The sequence below is a fragment of the Mauremys mutica genome, chromosome 7 (genome assembly GCF_020497125.1).
Source record: "Mauremys mutica isolate MM-2020 ecotype Southern chromosome 7, ASM2049712v1, whole genome shotgun sequence".
Lineage (NCBI taxonomy): Eukaryota > Metazoa > Chordata > Testudines > Geoemydidae > Mauremys > Mauremys mutica.
The window spans coordinates 106565772-106588833 of NC_059078.1; the positions used below are offsets into that span (position 1 = coordinate 106565772).

Genomic DNA, 23062 nt, shown 5'->3' on the forward strand with positions numbered 1-23062 from the left:
CATATATGTCAAGATAGAAGTATAGGCTTTAGCAACAAGTTTAATGATAGTAGTACAAATTCATACTACATCCATAAATCCTACCATACTTCTCACTTAGGCCATAACAGTGATTTTTCTCTGTCCCTCCCAGCTTCCACGTAATTTTTTCTATCTGTTCTTGATTTAGATAACCTTTATCTATTTTTAAAAGTTATTTTCTCTCTCTCTCTCCCCTGTAGCTTGAAACAGTTTTGCACATCTCAGACATAGTACTATACATGGGATTGGCAGCTTGGTCTATTGTTAATTACTTAAAGTTAATTATTATGATCAGATGTGTGCGGGCTGAAAACCAGATACAGTTGTACAGCTGTAGAATTGTACAGGGCCGCCCAGAAGGGGTGGGGTGGGGCAAGTGGGGCAATTTGCCCCAGGCCCCGCAGGGGCCCCCACGAGAGTTTTTTGGGGCCCCTGGATCGGGGTCCTTCACTTGCTCCGGGGGCCCCCGGAACTTCTGCCACTCCGGGTCTTCGGTGGCAATTCGGCGGCGGGGGGAGGGGGAGGTGTCCTTCTGCCCCGGGACCCGCAGCCAAAGTGCTTCAGCGGCAATTCGGTGGTGAGGGCCCTCCGCCACCGAAGACCCCAGGCCCCCTGAATCCTCTGGGCGGCCCTGGAATTGTACCACCAGCATAGGAAGGGCACATGTCATTCCATCAGTGTCTAATGAATCTTTTACAGGCAGCACACATCAGCTACGTTTTGCTGGCCTGAAACAATTCTGGGTCAATGCAGTAGTTTTAGTTTAGGGCTAAAGGGCAGTTTTACATTGTCCACGATCCCTAGTTTTACAATACTTTAACTGAGCAATGTTTGTGTTTTCTCATTTCTTTCATGAGCATAAGTAAATCCAGCTGAGGAAAAAAGAAGGTCTTTCACAACTCTAATGCATTTGAAATCCTCAGTGTGATGCCTGCTGGAAGCCATGTTTTTCAGACCAGGTAATGTAGAATATGGGAGCTGGAAATTCCAGCAGACTCATACTCTTCAATTCATGCTGTGTCCATTATGAACAGCATTAGTGTGGGTGACAATAGCACTTTTGAGACATCAGCATTTAAATTAAATTATCTTGTTCATATAAAAGGCAGAATTTTGCAATACAGGGGAAATAGAGGGAAAGTTTGGATGCAGACTTTTAAATGAAGCTTAACTTCAACTCATACAGTCTCTCGTCATTTTATTTTAAATGTTACTCAGTATGTGAATGAATGGTAGGACTGGGTCTCAAAATTTGCACAAACAGGTCATATTGGCATATGGCAGTGTGTACTTTGCATATCAGTTCACATATGCAAATTAGCTACAGAAACAAAATTCTCAATTTTCAGTCTGGAAAACAACACAGCAGTAATTAGACATTCTCTGGACAAATTGGCCCCCAAAATGATGTTTTAAAAAGTAATCCTAAAAAGGTTTCCACAATTAGTTAAAAAAAATTCTAATGAAAATAGTGTTTAAAGCATTGTATTATATTTACAACCTGCTTTGATACTGACTTCCTGGAAAATTCAAACAAGCGAGATTATAGTTTGCAGGATAAGGAAAGTCATTTATTTTAGAAACAAATAGATTCATGTATGATGATAAGCTTGTAATTTCTGTTCTATGCATCTTGTTCAGTGCTAGATTAATTTACATATTATTGATCACTGGAACATTGATAGTACATCATACAACATGCAGGCTGTGGCCTACATGCCATAGGTCTTATATATGAAAGAGTACATTGCATATTCTACATTATTTTATGGAATTCTTCTAAAAGTTTTAATTTCTTCTGAGCAATTACAAGGTAAACTCTGATATCCATCTCTTAGTGAGGAAAACCTGGGTTGATATGTTTCTTTACTAATATGTGGGAGCATGGGACTGTCAAACTATCAATAGAAGATTAAGGATCGCTGGGTGAAGCCAATGGGCAGCATTTAATTTTTGGACTGCTTTCTAATGGTTAAGCAAAGATAAGGGGAAAAAAAATAAAGCATAAGGGAAACATTTCAATAATTTTACCAAATTTTTGGTAGAGCAAAGTGAGGCCCTGCACTTAACTTGATGACTTTTCTCTGCTTCACAATGGGATAACTTTTGACTACCACCTTTGATTAATTCCAAAGTTTTGGGGAATGTTCTAGCCATCAATGAGCAGAACCCTATTGATTTGGGGAAAAATTGGAAGGGAGAAGTAGGGGAGATAGAGCCCCTGGCACACTTATCAGCTTTAAATAGGTTGGTAATGGTCTATAAAATTAAAAAACAGTTGACGGCAGCCATTCACACCTTCCAGCATAACTCCTTCCCATCTCAGCTCTGTCCATCCTCCCAATAATATTTAAAATGTTGATACCCTGAATGATTTATCTCCCATATAGAAAGGGAAAAAAATAATTTAACAAATTGTGGGGTGAGCAAAGAGATGCAAGGAACATTGGGTGTGTGCAAGGAGCTTGACCAACAGAAACAATGCAATGTGCAACCCTCTAACCATGAGTAGACTAAGACAGGAGAAGTCACAAGAGAAATGGAGGATACATGGAACCCCTGAAATATGGTGGAGAGAGGAATGGGGTGGGGGGAGGATAAGGGATGCTGGCAGGTGGAAGAGAAGGGAATGGGGGACACCCAGAATTCCTACTATTGAATGGGAAGGGTGCACACAGAGCACCAGGGGCAGCTCCAGGCCCCAGCATGCCAAGCGCGTGCTTGGGGCGGCATGCCGCGGGGGACGCTCTGCCAGCGCTGCAAGGGCGGCAGGCAGGTTGCCTCCGGCGGCGTGCCTGCGGAGGGTCCGCCGAAGCCCCGGGACCAGTGGACCCTCCGCAGGCACGCCGCCGGAGGCAGCCTGCCTGCCGTGCTTGGGGCGGCAAAATCCCTAGAGCCACCCCTGCAGAGCCCCATGCACTCTGGAGAGGAATCTGGGAGACACTCAGTGTATGACTACACTGCAGCTGAGAGGTGTGATCCCAGTGCAGGTAGACAGACTTACGCTAGCTCAGCTTGTGTATTGAACAGCAATGGACGTCCCTTGTTCCAACACAGACATAAACAATAGTTGTGCCGGAAGTATTTCTTTAAACTCTTCTGTTTTAATTAAGTTTGATTATCTGAGTGTCCCGAGGTCCACGACAGATCATGGCAAGGTGTAAAGTGATTACACTTTACCAGAAGCAGCTTTTCCAATTGTATTGGGGATGAGTGAACTGATTCAGAATAAATAAATAGTTAAAGGAGAACTTTCTTCTATGTCTCCTTGTGAGCTTTGTGTCTGAACTGTGTTGATTGTAAGCCCCCCCCCCCCCCCGAGACCTTTTCTTTATATTTGGTTTCTGTAAGTGGCAGCTAGCACATCTGCTTCCCTTTTCTGTTTCTAGTGTTCTCGCAGTATGCCTGAGAGGTGTCATGTACACAGCCCACCATTGTAGCAGGTCAGACTTCTGTACCGATTTGGACTGGCTACAGAGCTTCCTTCCCAGAAAGGTACAGTAGCTGCATTCATGAGAAGATCCTTTTCCTGTGCTGCCAGGAACGGCTGTTTTGAGCACAAGTAATGTGTCACACACTGCACCACCTAGTGGTGGAACTATATAATGCAGTTTAGCATTCCATTCCAGTCTGTTCCCCCTGAAAGTCAGGTTTAAGCGATTTGGAAGAGAGTCCCCATTCTGGAACAAGAGTCACTGGATCTCACTGTTCTAGCACTTCCATTATTAAAAGCATTCGAATTTTGAAATCTCCATGATCCTTAGTGGTAAGTGAGATCAAGAATCATCCACTGCACTCTGGATATAAACGGCATTGTGCTTTCTGGGGTGTATACAAAACTGTTAAAATTACAAGCTATTACTCTAACCTGTGAGGGATTTCCTAGTCCTACTTGCGGGCTAGGGGATTCTGAAGGAAGCCATGTGAACTGGATCTTCAGTTCGCAGTCTGTAAAAAGCCAGCCTGGAGCAAGGAGGGATGAGTTGCCTCTCTCCGCCTTATATAGCTGCCTGTTTTGTCTCTCTGTTTTTGGTTCTTGTGTGTTAGGATTCTGGATTCTAAGACATGGAGTCATGTTACATTGCCATCTTCCTGAAAGAGTACTCTATAATTTTTTCTACGTGCATGCGGTGAACACAACACTTTCAAATATTGAAAGGAACAGAACAGTGAATCCTAGCTGAGGAATTTCTAGGTCCAGGGTTCGCTGTTCCAGAACAGGAGAGCTGATCAGCCAGTCACCAGAGATGCTCACAACTCTGGGGAGGAGATATGGCTGGAAGAGCTGTCCCCTGAAAGTGAGAACATTGGTTAACTGACTGCCCTCTGAGGTGGGAGAAGGCCACTCAACTGTTCGCAGAAGCTAGACTGGGGACAGTGAACCTACTGCCTAGATCTTTGAAAACACTGGAGGAGGTAGGCAGTGGGCTGTCAAATTGCCCCCATGAAAATGAGTCAAGGCTCTAAGGGAGTCAGAAGGGGAAAGATGGGTCACAGACCAGATGACTTCTGTTGGAAGGAGGCAATTGCATAGCAACAGGGGAGAGTCACACAGCTTCAGGTGGACTGAAGGGTCTCAGAACATTCAAATAAGCATTCAAATACTGGATACTTAGCCAAACTGAAACTCTGACCCTTTTGATACTGTTTATTATTTGTAAAAGCCCTGATAGCATGCTAAGTGCTCAGGCATCATCAATATTTGGTATAAGAGGATACATTCAGGATGAAAATTCAAAGTAACTTAATCAGAACTATTCATTGTAAAGCAGAGATCTGTTTTTCTTCCTCAGAAAGTTATGAGTATGGCAGAACACACATTTTTTTCACCCAAGAGAACAGGCATATTAACTTTTTCACTATATTATAAAATCTGCAGAATTCTGATGCCATGATCACAGTTAACAAAGGTGACCTTGGGTTCCATCACATTATGTAGTCTGAATTATATTGACAGTAAATACAGTCTGGAGTTGTTTCAGCTGTTAGGGAGGGAGGGAAAACAGGTGTCTTGGTTTGATTCTTACTACTGTGAAATAATAGCAAAACAGATTTAATTGTCCAAATGTTTACAGTAAATTACCTGCTCTGGACAAAGATCTTCAGAACGTATACAAATGGTGGAATGTATATTTACTTGGAGATAGCAAGAGCACAATATAGTAGAACAGTTACAATTTCTTGTACCAGCTGTGGCTGGTAGGGACTGTGAGGGCTGTGGTAATACATTGCTGGAACCACCTTTTTACTGGTACCAAAAAGTATTTCTTGGGAATAAACAAGAGTAAACTCACCGTTAGACCTGTGGCTCAACAGCTATTCTTGTTAAGATCATTCTCGCTCTTTGGACAAATATACACATGCAGGGAAGAGAAATGCCCGAAATGAAAGGAAAAAGTTTGTCTCACTGATGCTTGCTTTATTCATGTGGCTATGGTACACAGACAGGTCTGTCACAAACAGGTCTGTCACAAACAGGTGTTCTTTAACCTTTGCACTATCTCACTTCCCCAGCTGGGAATGACATCTAGCTGGAATGCTCTGGTCTCCTCCCACCAGAGCAAGACTGCTTATGCTATCTTAGCTTGTCATGCAGGTTAAGGCAAGAACATCATGTAGTTCAGTTAATTCCAAAGCTAGTCAAGCTTGGAATCAATTAAACAGAAGCCAGAAATAAGGGCCAGGAAAGAATGTAAAATGAAGATTAACTGACACACAAGATGCTGGCTATGAGATATTAAAGACTCCTATTACTGAAATGTTGCTTTAGGATTCAGCTTATCCGATGCCAATGGCTTGCTGTCCTCACTGGCCTGTTTGTATCAGAGAATTTCCCCAGACTCTTGGAGGAGACGTTGAGCTGCCATAACATGAGGATGTGAGAAATTGCAGGGTCCAGAAAGACACCCCCTGTGCTGCTCTCAAAAATATTTAGAATGAGCGTAGTCAGCCATCATTTTCCCACCTATCTGACACTCAAATCCAGTTTCTGGTGTCCCAAACATTTATTTCCATTTAAAAGTATTCTAAGCCCATCATTAGGCCAAGTTGTGTCTTCACAGAAGTCTGCATAGATCATCTCTGTCTCAAATATCAGCCTAAACAAATTTACTTCATGCAATTCTGTAGACAATTGTGTGTGACAAGTTAACAAGTCAGGACAACTCACTGCCACCTTTGACCCACTTCAAGAACCTGAACATCATAGGCTTCAACACAACAGTAGTCCTCTTGATACCAATGTGTGTTCCCATCAGTAAACACTACAGTAAGGAATAAGCGTTTATTGAAATAGTCCGTTATCTTTCTCTTCATCTGAGTCCTTCACTGTTGAAACTCTTTGTAACTAAGGTTAAGATTTACAGATGAAGGAATAAGAACATAAGAATGGCCATACTGGATTAGACCAATGGGTCCATCTAGCCCAGTGTCCTGTCTTCTGACAGTGGCTAATGCCAGATGTTTCAGAGGGAATGAAGAGAACAGGGCAATTATTGAGTGATCCATCCCCTATTGTCCAGTCCCAGCTCCTGGGAGTTGGAGGTTTAGGGACTCCAGGAGCATGAGGTTGTGCCCCTGACCATTTGGCTAACTGCCATAGATGGCCCTATCCTCCATGAACTTTTCAAATTATTTTTTAAACCCACTTATACATTTGGCATTCACAACATCCCCTGACAACAATTTCCACAGGTTGACTATGCATTGTGTGAAGAAAAACTTCATTTTCTTTCTTTTAAACCAGCTACCTATTAATTTCATTGGATGACCCCCAGTTTTTGTATTGTGTGAAAGGGTAAACACTTCCCTGTTCACTTTCTCCACACCATTCATGATTTTATAGACCTCTGTCTTATCCCCCCTTGTTCAACTCTTTTCTAAGATGAACAGTCCCAGTCTTTTTAATCTTTCCTCATATAAAAGCTGTTCCATGCTCCGAATCATACAAGACATAGTTCTAGTTTTAAAAAAACCTCAAACATATTTTGTTACAAATGAAAGATACAGAATGTGTGGTATTATGGTGTGGTATAAAGGTTATATCAGCATTTGTTTGGGATGACTCACTTAGGGCTTTACCATAATGCCAAATGAAGCCATCCCAAATTCAGACCATTGTGTCTTCCTGGTGTGCATGGATTATGTACAGTAATTTGTATTCAAGTCCTGATTGAGTAGTTGTTTTCTTGACTTGTTCAGTGCTCAGTGGTTTGTGCATTGGCCTGCTAAACCCAGAGTTGTGAGTTCAATCCTTGAGGGGGCCACTTAGGGATCTGCGGCAAAAATCAGTACTTGGTCCTGCTAGTGAAGGCAGGGGGCTGGACTCAATGACTTTTCGAGGTCCCTTCCAGTTCTAGGAGATGGGTATAACAATAATAATTAATTGGAGATATACCTAACTCCTGTATCACTTGCCAATAATTGAGACAATACATATAGATGGGAACAGAGAGAATAACACTGACCACATAAAAAAAGGATCACGTGAATATCTTTTAAAGCAGATGATTGGTATCAGTTTCTTAAGTGGGTAGAAAGAAACACCAAATCAGAGAGGAATCAAATAACTGTGCTGTCTAGGAAACAACATAGTTCAACAAAGACTATCCATAGCTTAACTACATCAGCCTAAGAGGCATCTCCAAATCCACCAATACACTGTATTATCTGAGCTCCCAAGGAAATTAAACAACACGGTTGAGATAACCATAGCTAACATGGATTGGCATCTGGATCCTTGACAATTGCCTGAAGATAAGAGGAAAAAAAAGTGGTACAGCCAGCTAGGTGTACATTTGTTAGGCTGGTAAAGAAAGAAATACATATAGACAAATATTTAATTTAGGATCTCTAAGTTTTTTCAAAAAAACAAAATTAAGTATTTTGAATGCAATGACACTACATGGCTAGCAAAAAAATTGTTACAAAATACCCAACTCATTTCAGGAACTGAATATTTCATGTTTTTGCATGGAGGAGAACCTTTAAAAAGTAAATACCTTGATTCAAATTTGCATAAAGCACCATTTTCTGTACTGTAAATGATGCTTCATAAAAGTCAGTAGGAAAATGTTATAGTTGAACAGATTATATGCCACTCTACTGAATAATTAATTTTAATAATCAATGTCATAGCAAGCACATACAACACCAGTAGCATATGGCTAATTATTTACAAAGAAAAACAAAATGCCTGTACTCTAAGTAGGACTCTTAATGACATTTTGTGTGTGTGATTTGGGATTCAAGTCTTCATTCAATAATAATATGCAGTGCTTAGAAGGGCCTTTTAAAAATCCTTTTTTACAGCCAAGAATGACAAATTTTGATGTTTCTTCAAGTTGCTTTCAGTAAAATTTAAGTATGACATTTTATTTAGACAAAGGAAAAAAGATAATATAACTATCAATGAGAGTCATGAAATAATGCTGGGGGATCATTTTAATCAAACATTTATCAGGAAAAACAGGTCTAGAGTTTTAAATCCTTTGATATAACCCGGAATGAGGCAACCTGTCAAAGCAGTGCCTGAACATTTCTCATATGATATTTTTTAAGAGAGCCTGGGCTTTGCTGGAGGCTGTATAGTAGATGGAGCACTATATCTTGATGGGGTTTTCTTTTTCTTACAGTACGATACGTGGTGTTTGTATATCCTGAGGTATTAGATTCGCAGTGACATTAAGTTGGCATTTGTTCAGAATTCACTGTTTAAATATACTGACTTACAAACACTTACTTGCAGTGTCATGAAGTGGCAAATATTAGTTTCTACTGATCCTGTCTCACTGTTAATGTACTAAATGCAGTTTTGTACTTTAGAAGGTCTGCTTAGATGTATGCTGGGAACCAGAGAAAAACGTTAGGCTAGATCAGTGGTTCTCAACCTATTTATCATCGTGGGCTGCATATGCAGCTCTCTGTGTGTTATGTTGGCTGCATCCACACAATATATGTACAACTTGTATGGCCCCGAGGATGTCACATGGGCCGCAAGTAGCCCACGGACGGTGGGTTGAGAACCACTGGGCTAGATTCCCTTTTTGGTCAGGTCATATTACATCAGTAGGGTGGTGCAAAGGGACCTAAACAAGCAGCTGGAATCTGCAGCGTTGGAGATTTCCCCCAGTGTTGGAGTATCCCGTCTGGAGCAGAGTCAATATAGCTAGCTCCTACTCCACCCCAGTGCAGCAGAGGATTTGTAGGGAGAAGATGGGGTGTGGCTCTGTGCTCTGGGGTATACCACCTTGCATGTGGCATCTTGGAAGCTGTAGCCAGTGGGCATAGATTCAGAGGTGGATTAGGGGTTTGTGAGACCCTGAGCCAGAGGAATTGGGGATCCCTCCCCACCCCTTCTGCCTGCAGTTTCCCTATGCTGGGGAAATGGGGTTGGGGCACAAGGTTTCACCACCACGCTGGGTGCTCCTGCCAAGGAGCAGGGTTGGGTGAGGAGGGCTTCCCCTGCTCCCCACCAGGAGCACTGGGTGGGTGGAGTAGGGCAAGACCCCATGTTTCAACCTGCGCCCCGGCAGGAGCACCAGGAGGGTAGGCGGAGTGGGTTGAGGCGCGGGAGCATCCATTTTTCGAGCCGTCCCCACCAAGGCCCAGTGGCTAATCCACCACTGCATAGATTAGAGAAGCCTCATATTGGTGCTGGGCACATAGCATAAGATCTGGAAGTCAGAAATGGCTCCTTTGTGGCTGAGACTTGGAGAGGGAGTGCGGTCCAATGGGCAGGGCACTGGACTGGGACTGAGAAGAATTAGGTTCTGCTTCTGTCTCTGACACTGACAGAGTGAACTTGGGCAACTGTTTGTGCCTCTGTTTCCCCTTCTACTCCCCCACCAACCCATCTTGTTTATTTAGCCTGTAAACTTTTTGGGGCAGAGGCTGTCTTACTATGTGGAATCTTGGCTTGGTGTCTCCATGCAACACTGATACAAATAATTATCCAAAAGTACATTTGTAATAAATTCAAACTGCATTGTAGATTGAGAGTTCCAAGTATCTAGAAAAAAATATGAGCAGTTTGCATATTACATTCCTCATGCAAACACTATACTTGCAAATTCCAAATGAGGCAATACATACTAGACATTCAGTAAGCTACATGCTTGTGCTTCTGCAAGTGGTTATGTCAGATTTAAGCTCAGGAAAGATACATGAGGGTTTTTGAGATGTAAAAACTTACTACTCAGATATCAAATGCATTCAGGAAAGCAATTTACCAAGCAAGCACTGAATTTCAGTGTGCTGAAATCATGTTTGCAAACTACTGACTTCCTGTCACATGAATTGTATTTAAAAAGTCCATGAAGCACAGGAATCAATAGCTGTTTGCTGAAGTGTCACTTCCATGCTGAAGGGGATTGCCACCCTGTGAAAGCCAGAGAATGATACAGGAATGCAATCTGGGTGGGTAGAAGATGAAACCATAAGGATCACAGTGGCTCAGTTTTACCTTTGCCTAAAAATCAGGAAGGCTCTTGATAAGTATGGCAATGCATCCTCCCATATTTTTACTATTTCTGCCCCCCATTCATACATATGCCACTGACTAATTTCATATAAACATTTTTCTTTTTTCATTGGTCATGGTTGGGTTGGGCAAGTGTTGTGAACAGAGTTTCTAGTGTAAATTCCCTGTTTCAAACAGCAAGGATTTTACAATCTTGCTGTTCCAGCAATACTGACTGATTACTAGGCAGTGCTCTGTGAAGCTTTCTAAGTGTGGCTCACAATGGACATATATATTATATGGAAACTCAAAACAGATTAGAACTGAAATAATGAGATATTTTATTCTGGTCCAGGTTCACATAGGCAACTAATTAGCCTCCAGCTTGAAAAGCTTCTTCACAGGCACGCCCAAACTGCTGGAGCATGCTCAGTACAGCCTTAGGGCTTCTAACATTATTGCCACCTGGTGGCCAAACAAAAATACCTACAGCATTACCACATACTGGGTGTGTGTGTATAAAGTTCAGGTGAGTTTTCTGGCCCTGAGTTTGTGTTCAAATCCCTTTCCAAATCCAAAAGGTAAGGTTCAAGTTTCTGAAATGTTCACCACCTTACATGATGCAGGATTAGCAGCCATGTAGGATAGTATCAAGTTACCTAACCCCATATGACTTTTCACAGCAACAATGGGTAACTCAAAATGCACCAGTGAATAGTAGCTTCAGACTGTTTATGTATATCCTGATGCAGTGGAAGAAAAATCCATATCTAGTGGCACTGGTTAAAAGTTCATGGATGAACTGCTAGTGTTTACGCATGTCAACCTCAAACTGAGGTTGATTTTGAGCATGACAAGGCTTCCATGTCAAGGTAGGCTGGCAGATGGAGGTATGTGGTAGGCAACCTTGCTGATGTTCCCAAGGAACTGTAGAACTCACCTCTGACATGGAAGCTGACACTTGCTGCTTAACTAGTATCCCAGGGTGAAAACATCTTCTCAGACTGTGTTTGAGCAAGTTGAATAAAACAAAGGCTTCTCTACATACAGTTAAATCCATACAATTTTTGTATTTGTGTAGTTAAAACAATTCACCCCCCCGCACTGTAGATGCAGTTACACTAGTCTAAAGGTGCTTGTACCAGTACAGCTTATTCCTGGGAATAAGCTATATACAGATATAACCATCTTTATACCAGTTTAACTGTGGCCATACTAGTAAAAAACAACATACCCTTAAACCATAATTGTTAAAGCAGTACAAAAACTGTGTCAATCGGTCTAAGACACTGTGAGTGAATGGAGTCACAAGATCATGGGTAGAGCCAGTCTAATCTTAGAATTTCCAATTTCTGCAGAAAATTCTGACATTTTGAGATGTTATTGTTCCAAATTGGAACAAGATTTTTTTTAAAAATCAGTTTCCCATAAAATGAAAATTTTTGGGAAAAAATTATTTCGGGTCAATCAAAATGTTCAATTTCAATTAAATGAATCAATGAAATCAAATTTTTCACTACAGTTGATTTTTTAATTTCATGTTCTATTTATAATCTACAATACAAAATTTAAAAAATGAGAAGTTGCTTTGAAACAAAAAATAAAAATCTGATATTCTAAAAGTTGAAATGGAATGTTTCAACCTATCAGAATGGCCCCCCTTTATTAAAAGAACAAAATTGTTTAAAAAAAAAAATCAAGATTTTCCCATAGAGAGTTTTGTTTTTGCTGAAGTAGCATTTTCCAATGGAAAAAATGTTCAGTCAGAAAATTTTCAACCACCTTTAGTCATGGTGTTCAAGAACACGTGCTAGTACCCTCGTTTCTATTTTTTCCTTTATTCTTAGAGATGCTGTACAGTATAAAGGATTGTGTTTAAACTCAAGGGAGTTCCAGCAACAGTTCATTTAAATGCTCCATACTCCACTATACAACCTCCTATCTGTGTTTGTGGGAAAGAGAAGATATAGGGAAGCTAATGGGCAATACCCATGTCCTAGCAGCATAAAGATAATAGAGTTTTCTAAGGACATTTGCTCACATTTGAAAATTGATTTCATTCAAACATGCTTAAGTCCCTTTTGTCTGTCTTCTGTGAAAATTCAAACAAATGAATTGTACTCAGACAATTGCTCACAGAAAGTGAATTGTAGCTTTGTATGCTTAGGATATTTATACTTGAAACAGTATAAGACAGGGCATAATTATTGACACGGTATGGGGCTTTTAAAACTCATTGCAGAGCCCTGGCAAATAGGCAATTAAACCAGCCCACAAGGATTTGACTTCCTCAGTCATAACTGGGACTGTGCAGGAGCATGCAGGTTTTTTATACGCGACAAGATTAAATTAATTTTAAACTCTGCATCTATCCAGTGAATCTTACAGGAGCCTATTCCCCCACCCACACACACCCCCTGAGGAATAAGGCCTCCCTGATAGCATATGTGGCCAAGGATGGAGAAAGTTTCATATTTTCTAAAATATTCTTATCCAGTATATTTGCTACTCTCTAAGATTTCCAATGTCCAGTGGCTCTTTGAAGCCCTCTTCCCTAATAAGGATTTAGCCTTTTCCACTGAGGACACAGAAACAATCATATGATTTCTGTGACCAATCACAACCAACCAATACAGCTTAAATTCCAAATCTTTCTCACACTGACCCATTTGTGATCAATCCTTAATTGAAACAAAACAAATCCTAGTCAAGAATTCACCACAATAAACACAATTTTGAATAAAAGACATTCATGGAAGCAGAAAGAGAAGCTAAATTCACTAAGCAAATTCACTGGGAATTACTTGCACTAGAATAGTCACATTGGGCATCTTCAGCCTCTCACAGTATCCGCCCTCATTCTGTCTCTCTGTTCTTCTTTCAGATAAGTAGCTTCTCTCATTTCACACCAAGGGCCCAATTCTGTATTTGCCCCACTGCATTCAGTGGGAGTTAAGGGAGCTCAGCACTTCATAGACTCTAAGTCCAGAAGGGAACATTGTGACCATAAAGCAGGGGTGGCCAATCTGTGGCTTGCAAACTCTTTCACAGTTAAAGTGTGGCTCACTGAGCCCCTCACGGCACCCCTAATTCTCCATCTACCAGACTGGGGCGGGGGGAAGAGCTCGGGCTCTCTGCCTTGCAGCAGAGTGGTGGGCTAGGGCCTTCTGTCCAGCAGGGTAGGAGGGTCTCGGTTCTTCAGGCCCATGGGGTGCACCTGCCGGGGCCCAGGGCTCCAGCAGGAGTGAGGCATGGCAGGTGCCTCCCACTGGGCAGAAGCCCCGAGCTCAGGCAGGAGCCCCCCAGCTCTCAAACTTCTGAAGATTGCCATATGCGGCTCAGAGGGTCAGTAAGTTTGACCACTCCCGCCATAAAGTCTGACCTCCTGCATAGCACAGGCCATAGAACTTCCCCAAGATAATTCCTAAAGCAGATCTTTTAGAGAAACATCCATTCTTGATTTAAAAATTGCCAGTCATCATGGAGAATCCACCACAACCTTGGCAAATTGTTCCATTGGTTAACTATTATCACCATTAAAAAGTTATGCCTTATTTCCAGTCTGAATTTTTCCAGCTTCAACTTCCAGCCATTGGATCTTATCTTTCTCTGCTAGACTGAAGAGCCTGTTATTAAATATTTGTGCCCAGAGTGGATACTTATAGAATGTAATCAAGTCATTCCTTAACCTTCCCTTTGTTAAACTAAACAGAGTGATAGATTCAAGGAGCTTAATATCTAGGCATGTTTTCCTAATCGTTTAATCATTCCTGGGCCTCTTCTCAGAACGCTCTCCAATTTATCAACATCCTTTTTGAACTGAACTGTGGGCACCTGAACTGGACACAGTATTCCAGCAGCAGTTGCACAAGTGCCAAATTCAGAGGTAAAATAAACCCTCTATTCCTAGTCAATGCACCCAAGTATTGCATTAACACTTTTGGCTGCCGCATCACATTGGGAGCTCATGTTCACTTGATTATCAAGCACAACTCCTAAACATTTTTTAGAGTCCCCTATCCTGTAAATATGGCCTAAATTCTTTGTTCCCAGATGTATACATTTAACCATATGAAAATGCATATTGCTTGCTTGCACCCAGTTTGCCAAGCCATCTGGATTACTCTGAATCAGTGACCTGCCCTCTTCATTATTTACCACTCCCCCAATTTGTGTGTCATCTGCAAACATTTTCCGGGACAATTTTATGTTTTCTTCCAGGTCATTGATAAAGACGTTAAAAAGAGTATTGCCAAGAACTGATCCCCACAGAATCTCTCTGGAAATAGACCTGCTTGATGATGGATTCCTGTTTACAGTTACATTTTGAGATACATCAATTGGGCAGTTTTCAATCCGTTTAATGTGTGCCATGTTAATTTTATATCTAGTTTTTTAATCAAAATATTGTGCGGTACCAAGTGTAAACGGGTTGGGCTCACCCCTGCGGCGCCTCCTGCTGGTGACTCTGGGAATTAGCTCTGTTCCAGCGTTTGGAGCGCCCTCTGCAGGCTGGTGATCCACCTGTCTTCAGGCCCCCGTGTCCCTCCCTGGACCCGGTGCCCTCTTACATGGGGTGCTGCCCCCTAGCAGTAACCCCTTTCTCTCTGGGTCTCCCCTCCTTAGGGAACCCTCACCCTCTATCCCCACCTTGCCTCAGTATTTGACTACTGCCAGTCATTGTCTAGCCCCGCACTCTGGGGCAGACTGCAGTATCAGCCTACTCATCACTGGCAAGGAGGGTTTGGACCTGCTGCATTGGCCTACCCCTGGGCTGCCCTCTGCAACCCCCAGTACCTGTTGGCCCATGCTAGGCCGCAGCCTGGGGCTTTCTAGGCTGGAGCTCCCCGGCTCCTCAGCCTTTTCCCCAGCCCTGCTTCACTCAGGTATCCAGTCTCAAGCTCCTAAACAGCCAGGCCCATCTCTCTCTGAAGGCAGAGAGAGACTGTCTGGCTCCTGGCTTCCCTGCCTTCTTATAAGGCCCTGTTCCTCAGTTTGGGGCGTGGCCCCCAGCTGCAGCCACTTCCCCAATCAGCCCAGCCTTGAGAGCAGCCGCTCTCAAGCCCTGCCAAGCCACTTTTAAACCCCTTCAGGGAAGGAGCAGGGGCCACCCTGCTACACCAAGTCAAACACCTTACAGAAGTCCAGGTATATTACATCAACACTATTATAATTATCAGCCAAAATTGTAATTAATCAATAAAAAGATAGTTTGACAGGTTCTATTTTCAATTAATTACATTACCCTCCTTTAATTCCTTATTAATCAAGTCCTCTATCAGCCAGTCCATTATGTTGCCTGGTATCAATGTCAGGCTGACAGACCTATAATTAACCAGCTCATCCCATTTAACTTTTTTAGAAAATTGGTGCAACATTAGCTTTCTTACAATCGTCTGGAAATTCCCCAGTGCTCCAAGACTTATTGAAAAAGAATAATTGTCCAACAAGCTCCTCAGCCAGCTTTTTTAAAACTCTTGGATGCAAGTTATCTGAATTTCCTGATTTAAGAGTGTCTAACTTTAGGAACTGCTGTTTAACATCCTTCTGAGATACTAGTGGAATGGAAAAAGTGTTATCACCATATGATTAGACTATGTCATCTGTTCCCCCACCCCAATACAGAACATAAACATTTACTGAACACTTCTGCCTTTTCTGCATTATTAGTTATAATTCTACCATTCCCATCTAGAAATGGACCAATAACACGGTCAGAAGTCTTTATGTTCCTAATATATTTAGGAAACTCCTCACTTTCCTTAATTCTGTTGGCCATAGATTTCTCCTTCTCTTATAGAATCATAGAATATCAGGGTTGCAAGGGACCTCAGGAGGTCATCTAGTTCAACCCCCTGCTCAAAGCAGGGCCAATCCCCAACTAAATCATCCCAGCCAGGGGTTTGTCAAGCTTGACCTTAAAAACCTCTAAAGAAGGAGATTCCACCACCTCCCTAGGTAACCCATTCCACTGCTTCACCACCCTCCTAGTGAAGTAGTGTTTCCTAATATCCAACCTAAACCTCCTCACTGCAACTTGAGACCACTACTCCTTGTTCTGTCATCTGCTACCACTGAGAACAGTCTAGATCCATCCTCTTTGGAACCCCCTTTCAGGTAGTTAAAAGCAGCTATCAAATCCACCCTCATTCTTCTCTTCTGCAGACTAAACAATCCCAGTTCCCTCAGCCTCTGCACTTAAGTCACGTGCTCCAGCCCCCTAATCATTTTTGTTGCCCTCCACTGGACTCTTTCCAATTTTTCCACATCCTTCTTGTAGTACTGGACACAGTACTCCAGATGAGGCCTCACCAATGTCAAATAAAGGGGAATGATCACATCCCTCGATCTGCTGGCAGTGCCCCATCTTGTACAGCTCAAAATGCCATTAGCCTTCTTGGCAACAAGGACACACTGTCGACTCATATCCAGCTTCTCGTCCACTGTAACCCCTAGGTCCTTTTCTGCAGAACTGCTGCCTAGCCATTTGGTCCCTAGTCTGTAGCAGTGCATGGGATTCTTCCGTCCTAAGTACAGGACTCTGCACTTGTCCTTGTTGAACCTCATCAGATTTCTTTTGGCTCAATCCTCTAATTTGTCTAATGTCTTTTTGCCCAATCCTCTAATGTATCCTATCCCTACCCTCCAGCGTATCTACCAATCCTCCCAGTTTAGTGTCATCTGCAAACTTGCTGAGGGTACCATCCACACCATCCTCCAGATCATTAATGACGATATCAAACAAAACCAGCCTGAGGACCAAGCCTTGGGGATTGGGGCACTCCACCTGATACAGGCTGCCAATTAGACATGGAGCCATTGATCACTCTTTGCTTCTCTTATACATTTTCTACAATTCCTAACTTCTGATTTTTATTCATTACTATCAACTTCTCTTTTCTTTCGTTTATATATATATATATATATATATATATATATAAATAAATAAAATATATTTTACAGCTGCTTTCACTTCCACTCTAAACCAGGTTGATTTTTTAACCACCACAGCCTTATTCTTCAGTTGTGGGGATTGTGGATTTTGGGGCATGTAGTAAGGTGTTCTTAAATGATTCCCAATTATCTTTTACATTTTTCTGATTAAGTTCTTCCTCCCAGCTGAATTGGCTTAATTATTTTCAGCTTTGTGAAATTGACCATATTAAAATACCAAGTATATATAGCTGATCTGGACTTTATTCTGCTTGCACGTTATAAATGTGATCACATCATGATCACTTGTGCCTAAGCGACCATTAACTTTTAGGTCTGCAATTAGTTCATCTTTATCTGTTAGGACAAGGTCTAATATAGAATTCCTCCGAGTTGGCTGCAACACTTTTTGAGTTAAGAAATTGTCATTTATAATGTTGAGAAATTCCAAGGATGTTTCAGTAGTGGCAGCATGAGACCTCCAGCATATGTCACTCAAATTGAAGGTCTCCATGATCACAGTTTTCCCCCCCTACACCTTACAGATAGGATGTCTGCCTCCTTATGACCCGTTCCCTAGTGTGATTTGGTGGTCTGTAACAGACACCAACTAGTACCCCATCTTGTGCTTTATCTGTTAGGACATGTAAATTTGTGGATCAAAGATAACTTGGAAGAAAATGATCAGTGATTTGAAACCGGTAATGCCATTTTTTTGACAGAGTACCGCCCCCCTCTTTGAAACTATATCACTTTGCCTTGCCAAAAATGTATTTATTTTAAAATACAAAAACTAAAAGAAGTCTCTCACTTTTCTGTAAGCATCATACTGTCCATGGAAACTGCTCATTTCAGTTACAAAGCTGAAGAGACACAGATTTTGGTGGCACTTACTTGGAATTTTACCTACTTAGGACAAAAATCACCCATTTTCTCATCTTAGAGGGCATTGGAATACTCAGCAAAATATTGGGACCCAGTTTCTTTAGAGCCTGTAAAATTAAAAGGCATGATACTTAGACTAGACTATCTTATATTTACCACGCAGTGCCTCTTTCCCTTTGTATGACTGGTTCAATATGTACACTACTTTACATGAGAGATGTTCTGAGTACTTCAAAATTATACAGTATCACATGATTTTTTTTATCAATGGTCACATCATAATCCCAAGGAGCGTAACTGAATTTCTACATTATGTCATATGCTGCATAAAGCAGTAACTTTGGAAGAGTATCTGAAGGGAATTGCTGGATGTCCCATTAAGTGTTGGCAAAACTTACAATGGCAGGGGCAGATGGACACTATAACCCATTAGGCCTTTTCCATGTCTGACTTGTATTATTCTGTGATTTACTTTCAAAGGTGCTGTAAGACAACATCTGAATACACTACATTTCATATCCACCTTTTACAATCCCACTTGAAGTAGTCATGAAGAACAATTGTTAATAAAGAAAATAAGCTGATATACGAAAATAAATTTATCACCTGAAGACTTTTCCTGTGAAAGTGGGATTTATTAAAGACAAAAGTTGGAAACCAATAAGCAACTTTATTTGCATAATAAGATCTGTAGCCTTTCAAAAAGCACAGTAAACCTCATCTTTGGCATCAAAGCGTGTGGGCATTATGTTACAACTGAAATGTATCAGTAAATAGTGGGTTGCTTTGCATGAGCAACTAACAACTAGCAATAAGAGGCAGCAACTAATTTATCCTGACAATATGCAAATTGCACAATGAAGAATGCACCAGAAGTTTGTGTGCAGTACTTCATTTTATGTTTTGGTTGGTATAAATAGCTAATCCTTTACTTGCTCAAGAACAGGAAATCAGAGATGGGGGTCAAACCCAAACTGAATACCCCACACATTTTGGAGAAGATTGAATTTGGAGCCAAACTTCGTTGCTCAACCCTATAGCTAAGTGAAAACCTCTTGCAACTCTCCACCCTCCAAAACACCCTCAAAGCTTATTGAAGTGAAGCCAGCAAAAGGATGGTTTAATAATTATTTGCATGTATCAAGTGCTGATTTCCCTCATTTCATTCAAATTTCTAATAGGAATAAATAAACAAGACACTACTTGAAAGGAATATAATTTCTGGCTTCGCTTTCACATAACAATACTGACTACTTATGCATTCAAAGTGCTAAGGAAATTAAGCTAAATAAACTCTACCGTTATCGTTAAAACAACTGAACAGTGGTCTTTAAAAATATAATTTATTTAGAATCTTCTCAAAAATACACTTTAAAGTAAGAGAAAAGTAAAATATGGGCTCTATCCTTTGTCTTCAAAGCTGCTGTTTTAAAATAGTATCAAGGCAATTTCACATACCATGCAACAGTATTAGAATTTGACCCTTCACAAAGAAATGAATACTACATAGATCAAACACCATTTTTGTTGTTTACCGTAGCAGTGCAGATCAAGACATAAAGAACTCCTGGACAAGAGGCAATATAGGCCAATCCCATACATAAATCAGTATCAATACATCTGTTTTGACAGGAAGCTGAGACAGCGAGGCTCACAGGACTAGGAGAAATAGGTTCTAATGCAGCTTCTGCAGTATTGCCAACCCCAAATGTTCAAAGTCATAAGCTGTACTCCCCAGAGTCCTAAGATTGACTTAATCATAAGATTGTAAGAAGACAACTTTTGTGTTTTTTTGTCATTGTGGCCTTTAGGGCACACATTTTCAAACTTATCTCCACAAGCCTGAGTGGTGTGTGTGTGTGTTAATGAAAACACAGAGTCTCATGTAATCACATAACTCCAGGAGCTGGGTCTTCAGGAAAAGCACCAAATATCTTGAACTCTTGCAATAAAATCCCAAGAGTTTGTAGTTCTACTTCTGATACTATTAAACATTCAGTCTTTAAACTAAGACCTAACATAATTTAAAATCTTGTTTATCCTCTATTGGGAACAGTATCTTGCATTTTTAGGACAGACTTACTGATCCAATAGCTATTTCCCATCTCTGATTACCATAAATCCAGAAAGCATTACACATAAAAAGAAGAGAGATTCAGTGAATAGGGTGAAACACACACTTAGCTTTGGCTTGAGAGAGTTCCAGTGCAGATAGTAGTAATGCAGTAGGGTGCTCTGCCATAAAACATATTAATCAGGTTGAAGTGATACTCCAGGCCTCCTTGTTCTTTGGCAGGTGAAAATCAATGACATTATGTGGGTGACAGTGTTCTGTGTGGAGATTTGATTGTGAAGAAGGAAACAGCTGACTTCATTTCTTCTCAGTACCTCTTACTGATTGATTAATAATGCCAGACTTGAAGGAGCATGTGTTTCCAGTGCTCTCCTTGCCTGTAACAAAAGCTGCTAGGATGGTCAGAAGGGGTGAAGTTCAGGGGGGTGGGAAATTCAGGGCAAAATGTAGATCTTCAGGCTAGGAGATAGATTTTACCCACAAGTAGATCCTAGGGTTCCACACATTAGTTAAAAAACAAAACAAAAACAAACAAAAAACCCAAACCCTAAAATCAGGATTCTAGTTGATCATTTCACCTAAATAAAGGTGAAACATACAAGTATATGCTATACTAATGAATTCATTGCTACTGTGACTTTAAAGGGACACCGTCAGCCTAAGTTTGGCCCAATATTTTATTTTTATAAAATGAATCAAAGATAAACATTCCTCTTAAATGTTTTTGGACAAAACATTGCCACATTCTGCCAGTGCTTGAGACCCAGAGAGTAATAGAAACTTACTGGAAACAAAAGAGAAATTGAGTAGTCCATCTTCATGGCCCAAGATGACAGTATTGCACCAAACAAACAGGAAAATAGATTTTTAACATACTTTCATTAAAAATTACTTAAGATATTATTTATAGTGAAGAAATGTGTTGCTTTTTTTTTTTTAATATATTAAAATGTCAGTGCCACTTTTAGTTTGCAATGTGTGCCACAGAGCTGTGGAAATGGTTTAAATAGTCATGACTGTGGAGTTAAATTTTTTTTTTAAGGGTAAATTTCTGCCATGGTGAATGTTGTATAACAATTTGTCCAGGCACCTCCTCCAGAAGGATTAAGCATGGCTTTTGTTTCCATAAATACTTCATACAAATCTGCTTTAATTTGCTCAGGATTAGTCTTATTACTGATGTCTCCTAATTATCTCTATTTTTATTTGCTCTTTTTTAACCCAGTTATTTTTAATATGCTGCAGTTATACAGCCTTTCCAGAAGCTATGTGAATGGATTTTTGCTTTACTGTATTTCATGATGGATTCACTCATGTCCTTCAATACTTGCAAGCCTTCTACAGACTCATTAACTATGTAGGGTGAAAAAACTGCATGACATGCACCAGTGCTCAGCAGGCATTGAGGCCCCTGTTAGAGAACTTTAAGATGACATAAAGGCAAGGTTGATAATCACTGTTTGTGTCTATTTGTTGTCTAAATTACTGGTCGCAGGTGCTATTAATATAATCCCATAGTGACACCTTGATTTAGAACCAATTAAAAGTATTTGAAGGGAAATGTTATGTGGCCTAATTATGTTTTTTAGACTGTAGCAACAATTTCAGTTTGTAAGGGTCAGACTTTTGCAGGAGTATTAATTATGCTTAAAAAGACTGCTTCTTTATTTAATGTAACTGTTTTAGGTTGTTTAATGGCGAGTGATTATGTGTTCAGTTAACAAGAAAGCAGTAAATCAGTGTGACATCTTTAATAAAAAAAAGTGTGTATGTGAAATAAATTATTTTGATTGATAGTTTCCTGTACTGTGTCTTTCCTCTTCCCTCCCAAGCTAATTTATAGTTTACCATGTATCACTTTTCCACTCAGGTGCCCATTTGGAGTAAAACAGTCAATCTTCTCTTGCATGCTACCTAGTATTATCCACACATGAACCATTGTTGGTCCTATTTTCTTCATTCAAGAAATGACAGATACTTCTTCACCTGCTCAGGAAACTGTTCTTAATCTGACATGATGCTCTTTGAAAAATGAAAGCTAAATGCACTGATGCAAGACTTCAAATACAATGCAGCCAAGCCGTGCTAAAATCTGAACTCCTCACAACTGACAACAGATGTAGGAAAAAGTCCTTTGTCCTTGAGGCATAGTTATTTATATTCTCAAGTTAGAAGGAAGCAAAGGGCAGAAAAAAGAGTTCATAATGGCAAATGAAAAGAAACATGATACTTCCTCTATGAAAAATTTTTATTTGTACACTTTCCCTCACTGTTTATAGTATGCTTCTCCTTGCACTTTGTCATGCTTTTCAGTAGCTCATTTTCATAACTTTGGAAATATCTTCTGCTCTCTTTTTCTTCCTTTCCCACTAACCACCCTTTTTCATGCCACTCCCTATACTTGGGACAGCTTTCCCATTAGTGTACACTGAGATCTAGCTATCACCTCTAAATCTCTTCCCAAATGCCCACCTCTTCTGCCAAGCCTATCATGATAACATCTACATGCTACTCTTTGGGCCTGATCCTCCTGCCCCCCAACTTGGAGATATGCCTGCAGAAAAAGTGGGGGATCAGATCCTTTGTCCCCATTTGTGCTTTTGGCCTAGTCTCACAAAACCATGCTCACAGGTGTAGTCCTTACTTAGGGCTTGTCTTCACTGCAAAGTTAAAATCATGTTATAACTTGA

General features: G+C 40.8%; 1 long non-coding RNA gene across 1 annotated transcript; it reads left to right on the top strand.

The window, feature by feature from the left end:
• The first annotated feature begins 735 nt into the window (after positions 1-735).
• Positions 736-21716, top strand: LOC123375116. Its single transcript, XR_006581318.1, has 3 exons — positions 736-980; positions 3411-3516; positions 21598-21716. It is a non-coding gene; the product is annotated as an uncharacterized LOC123375116 (long non-coding RNA).
• Positions 21717-23062: the final 1346 nt, after the last annotated feature.